Source organism: Sorex fumeus, unplaced genomic scaffold (assembly GCF_029834395.1).
Source record: "Sorex fumeus unplaced genomic scaffold, SorFum_2.1 ptg000070l, whole genome shotgun sequence".
NCBI lineage: Eukaryota > Metazoa > Chordata > Mammalia > Eulipotyphla > Soricidae > Sorex > Sorex fumeus.
Window position 1 is genome coordinate 3,112,201 of NW_026606127.1, and position 6,635 is coordinate 3,118,835.

The 6,635-nt window shown below is 37.7% G+C and overlaps 1 pseudogene; it reads left to right on the forward strand.

Annotated features, from left to right (window-relative positions):
- Nucleotides 1-2,946: 2,946 nt before the first annotated feature.
- On the forward strand, nt 2,947-3,043 carry LOC130037145 (uncharacterized; annotated as a pseudogene).
- The last annotated feature ends 3,592 nt before the right edge of the window (nt 3,044-6,635 follow it).

The following is a 6,635-nucleotide window of genomic DNA, read 5'->3' on the forward strand; positions in this document are numbered from 1 at the left end:
CTGGGTTCTGGTTGGGTGGGCACCAAACTAACCTGCCTCCCTCCGATTTACCCTAGTGTGTTCAGCCTTTTGCAGGTCCAAGGTTAACTGTGGCTGTTGATGTGTTCCAGATATGTCTATGGGCCTCTGAAACAAGACCAATGCATTAGCTTGTATAGCTGAGCCAGGGGTGGTTTGTGAACATGGCTCCCACATATCTTTTGGGAGTTTAATTTCTCGGGAAACGTAGTCCTGAGTTGTTGGGAGCCAGCCAGAGGTACAGTGGCGATTTGAGGTTATCAGGAAGCACCATCAGACTGTTGATGTACTCACCTGAGGGTACAGGTTGACTTCCTGCAGGCACTGCACCACCAGACTAACAAATATTCATTGAATGAATGAACGAATAATCAACATTTTCAAAATGTGTCTCTTTTTGCATTTCAGAAGGGTATCTTCTAACAGGAAAATAATCTTCATGGTATAATCAAGACCTACGATTTATTCTTAATATATTTAATAAAAGCTACATATTTTGGAAATTTATACAAAGAAATTCTTTTAAATTATCTGTCTTCATAATTTACTTGTAAATTACTAAGATATCACTGTTTATTCCACCGTTCTTAGCATAGAAATTTACAGACAGAATGTGCTAAGTAAAAATTCATTTTGGAACTTCTGTTCAATGTAGTACTGGAAGTACTTGGAAGAGAAAATAGATAAGAAAAAGATATTAAGGGTTTTTCATGTATGAAAATTAGAAATAATCTCTCACTCTTCACAGAAGATATCATACTATATTCAGAGAATACTAAAATCTCTACGAAAAACTCCCAGAGACAATAGACATTTATAGTAAAATTGCAGGCTATAAACTCAATACCCAAAAGTCTATGGCTTCTTTATATGCAAGTAATGAGAGAGAAGAAAGTGACATGAAAAAGCAATCCCATTCACAATCGTGCCTCAGAAAATCAAGAACCTTGGAATCAGCTTAACTAAAGAGGTAAAGGACCTATACATCAGGAAATTAAAAAGGACAAGAGGAAATGGAAACATATATACTGCATATGGAATGGGAGATTTAACATTGTCAAAATGGCAATTCTCCACGAAGCATTGTAAAAATTCAACTTGATCCCTATAAAGATACCCATGACATTCTTCAAAGAAATTGATCAAGCACTCCTGAAATTCACATGGAACAACAAACGCACACGAATAGCTAAAGCAATTCTTGGGGAAAAGACAATGGAGGCATCACCTTCCCCAACCTCAAACTCTACTACAAACGATAATAATGAGAACAGCATGGGACTCAAACAAAGGCTCAGCTGTAGACCAATGGAAAAGGATTGAATATACTGACACACACCCTCAAATATATAATCATCTAATCTTTATAAGGGAGAAAGAAATGTGAAGTGGTTCAAGAGAGTCCTCCTTAACAAACGGTGCAGAAAAAACTGGACAGCTACATGCAAAAAAAAAAAAATGGCTCAGACCTCTACCTAACACCATGCACAAAAGTCAGATAAAAATGGGTCAAAGGCCTCAACATCAGACCAGAATCCCTCAGGTTCATTGATGACAAGGTCGGCAAATCCCTCCACGACATTGAAGCTAAAGGTATCTTCAAATATAACACGACACTTGCCAAGCAACTGGAAACAGAGATAAACAAAGGGGACTATCTTAAATTAAGCAGCTTCTGTACCTCAAAAGAAACAGTGACCAGAAACAAAGACTCCGCCATGCGGGCAAGATACTCGCAGAAGCCTACCAGGTTCTCTGAGAGTGAGAACTGGACAATCAGAGTTGCTGTCTTCTAAATAGGATCCAGTCTCTGGATGTTGGCCATTGATGGCATTACATGGATCCAGGGGCAGTTCGTGGTTGTAGCACTGAATTATTAGAAGATGGGGGATCTGGAAGGAGGGGGCACAGTCTTGATCTGATCAGACATAGAGATCTCATCCCCCGGTTCTGCACATCTGGGTTCCTCTTCCAGTTCCTTCATGCATGAGGCTCCTTCAAGCTTGGGAAGGGTGGTCTTAAGCCTACCTATGGCTGGTTGCAGAGGTCTTCAGCTGCCAGGGCTCTAATCAGGTCCGTGAGGGAAATTCACCCCGGAACCTCCAAGGGGCCTCGGTGAGGAAAGCCATGTGCGAGGTCAGGACACTGTCGTTTTAGACATATTTGGAATTAATTTTAGATCGAAAAGTACACATCATTCAAAATACTTATGTGCTTAGTAATAAATTACTACGCACTTGGTCAATCACCTCAGAGACCCCACTCTGCTCAGAGAACTAGATTTTTTAATTACAGGTCTGTTTTTCCCATGTGTCATGACTGACAATCACTATCAGTAGATATGAAACTCACTACACACAAAGATGCACACAGGTTACTTTGAGTCATCTATGTTGTTAATGTGAGTTGGCCATTAAACTTCACTGAGACCCTTTGTTCTGTCCTTTATAGGAGCCTCATGAGTCTCACCTTCCATTCAAGTTGAACTTGTAATAAGGTGGAATGAAATCATCAATATGATCCTCACCTCATCCTTCAGGAGAAAAATCCTACATACATTCAAGGTGGTCAAAGTGCAGACAACACCATCCACCTTTTCCTGGAGATGTACACAGGACTGAGGTGAGAACAGCAAAAGGCTCTATTTTAATGTTCTTAATGAAGGATTCAGGGAACAACATTAAACAAACTCATATACCATCTTCCAAAAGAATTATTTTGTAAAACTAATGCCTAGGGGGTAGGGTAAACGATAATATAGTAAAAACCATATTTTTATTTCTGGGACATTAAAGTTCTAAATCTATTTATTCATGCTGCTTTGAAATACATTCCTTGATTAGCAATCATTGTCTGCCATAGGAGTGAGGAAGGACAACAGTCAAAGTAATAAGAAGAGAAAAATATGGAAAAATTAACTCCTAATAGGTTTGATAACACATATATTAAAATTGAAATGATACAATGATGAGCATGGTCCTTGTACAGAGATAACATGCAAACTTGTAAAGCATTCCATATTTTTGTTGCAAGAAGAATTAACAGGTATACTTTAAGCTAAGACAATCCCCACAAGTACAAAAATTATATATAAAGAGAGCACAAATCCCCAAAACAACAATCTCTCTCAATGTCAATGGACTAAATGTGCCAATTCAGAGGCACAGAATAGGAAGATGAATTAGAAAACTGAACCCAACATTCTGCTGCCTGCAAGAAACATGTCTGAACAATCAAAGCACCCATGGGCTAAAAGTAAAAGGCTGGGAAACAAGTTTTCAAGAAAATATCACCTCCGCAAACCTGGAGTGGCCATACTAGTATCAGACCACAAGAACTTCAGATTAAAGGTTATCAGAGACAGTGACGGTCATTTCTTAATGATCATGGGATATGTACATCAGAAAGAACTCACCTTCCTCAATGTATATGATCCTAATGACAGACCAGCAAAATACTTTAAAACAACTTCTAATAGACTTATAGAAAAACATTGATAGCAACACAATACTAGTAGGAGATTTCAACACTTCTTTGTCACTTCTCGATAGATCAAACAGACTGAAGCTCAGCAAGGAAATATTTTCTTTAAGGGAAGTAATGAACAACCGATGGCTTAGGGAAGAATCAAAGAGGAAATAAAAAGTTTCCATAAACAAATGAGAATGAGGACACGAGCTACCAGAACTTGTGGGACACAGCAAAAGCAGTGTTAAGAGGAAAGATTATAGTTCTGCCAGAATTCATCAGGAAGAAAGAAAGGGCCTACAAGAATAAATTAGAGCTCAAGATTTTGGAAAATAACCAACAAAAGTAGTCCAAACTAGGATGGAGGAAGGAAATAATAAAACTTGTACCAGACATCAATGAGCTAGAATCCCAAAATACAATCCAGAAGACCAATAAGAACAAAAACTGGTTCTTTGAGAAAATAAATAAGATCATTAAACCATGAGAAGCCTCTCAAAGGAACAAAGAGAAAGAATTCTAATAAATCGAATCAGAAATGCAAAGGGGGTATCCTAATAGAAAGTACAGAAATCCATAGGATCATCAGAGATTATTTTGAGAATCTTTGCAGCAGGAAATGAGAGAATCTTGAAAAAATTTATAAATTATTGGATTCCAATTACCTCCCAAGGCTGAACCAAGAAGATTTGGAATACTTGACCTATCACTAACAAGGAAATTGAAATAATGGTCAAAATTATACCCCCAAACAGAATCCAGGTCCCAGATGGATTCAATAGTGAACTATTTCAAACCTTTAAAGAGGAACTGCTTCCAACATTTTTAAGATTTTCCAGGAAATTGAAGAAACAGAAATACTCCCAAATAGTTTCTGTGAGGCAAAGATCACCCTAATACTCAAATCGACAGAGACACCACAAAAAAAAGGAAATTGCAGACCTATTTCCTTTGTGAATACAGATACAAAAATTTTCAAGAAAATACCAGCAAAGAGAATCTAGAAACTCAACAAAAGATCACACACTATGACCAAGTAGGTTTAGCTTGGGGATGCAAGGATGGCTTAACATTCTCTAGTCAATCAACAGAATACACCATCTCAATAAAATAAAGATAAAAGTCATATGATCATATCAATAGATGTAGATAAAGCATTTGATGAGATCCAGCACCCATTCATGATGAAAAACTCTCAAGAAAATGGGAGTTGAAAGTACTTTCCTCAATATAGTCAAAGCAAATTACCACAAACCCACAGCAAGTATTATTCTCAAGGGGGAAAAACCAAAGGCTTGGAGCAGAAATCAATGAAATAGAATTCCAGAATACAATCAGGCACAAAACAAGTTACCCACTCTCAAAACTCCTATTCTTCATAGTACTTGAAGTACTTGCCATATGATTTTGGTAAAAAAAAAAAAAATATCAAGGGCAACCATAAAAAAAAGGAAGAACTCAAGCTTTTACTATTTGGAGATAATATGATACTATACATAGAAAATCCCAAAGAATCTCCAAAAAAGCTCCTGGGAACAATAGATTTGTTTAGTAAAGTAGCATATTGCAAAATCAATATCTGGTACGCCATGGCTTTCCCATATATTAATAATGAAAGAGAAAAAAGAGATAGAGAAAAACAATCCCATTCACAATAATACCTCAGAAAATCGAGTATATTGGAATCAACTAAAAAGGTTAAGGTAAAGGTAAAGGTAAAGGCCCTCCCGTTGATCGTCGATTTGCTCGAGCGGGCCCAGTAACGTCTCCATTGGAGACTTTGTTGTTACTGTGTCTGGCATATTGAATACTCTCGGTAGCTTGCCGGGCTCTCCGAGAGGGGCAGAGGAATCGAACTCGGGTCGGCCATGTTGACCGCTTGTAAGGCGAACGCCCTACCCGCTGTGCTATCAACCCTTATGTCCTCTCTCCATTTTGAAAGAAATTTCAAATAATTTCAGCAGATCTCTTCAATAGATAAGAATTAAGCATGCATGTGTATGTGCACGCATACATAATACAATACGTCTAAAAATTAAAAACAATTTCTTAATACCATTCAATCAGTATTGACATTTTCTTTCTGTTTTGGAAGGTACATCCAGCAATACTCAGGGTTTACTTAAGGAACTATACCAAAAAAAAAAACCTACAAAACACTACTTCACAAAATAAGAGAGTATATGAGGAAATGGAATCACATCGCATGCTCATGGATTGAGAGGTTTAACACTGTCAGAATGGCAATAAACCCCAAAGCTCTATAAAGATTTAATGCACTTTCTATAAGGATACCCATAACATTTTTCAAATAAATAGATTAAACACTCTTGAAACTCATACAAAACCATAAACTCCCATGAAGAGCTAAAGCAATCTTTGGTAAAAAGAAGGGAACACCTTCCCCAACTTCAATCCCTACTACAAAGTTGTAGTCATCCAAATACCATGATATTCAGATAAAGACAGGCCTCAGATCAATGGAATATAGTCAAATATCTTGACTCTCGCCCTCAGATTATTATTACCTAATCTTTCATAAATGCTCAAGAAATATGAAGTTGAGCTAGGAAGTCTCTTCAGCAACTGGTGCTGGGAAAACTGGACAGCAACATGCAAAAAAAATGAACTCAGACCTCTTTATAGTGCCAGGCACAAAGTCAGATCAAATGTATTAAAGGCCTCACTATCATTCCTGAATTCTTAAGATATTTGAAGAAAAATGTGGGAAGATCCCTTCATGACATTAAAGCTAAGGGAAACAAAAGAGCAAGCAAGCAAGAAAGAAAGAAAGAAAAAAATTAAAAATTAAAAAATAATGCTGTTTGCAATGCTAAGGATCAATCCCAGATCATCATTTTCTTGCGTTTTTGGGTCACACGTGGCGATGCACAGTGGTTACTCCTGGCTCTGCACTCAGGATTTACTCCTCACGGTGCTTGGAGGGACCATACAGGATGCTGGGAATCTAACCTGGGTATGCTGTGTGCAAGGCAAATGCCCTACCTGCTGTACTATAGCTCCAGCTCCCCCCTCACTATGATTCATCATCTTGAGGGCCTCAGATTTATACCTTCCATTTGGAAACTTCATCTTTACATTGACACAGTAAATTGAAACCACAGAACCATTGAATGGCATGTTATAAT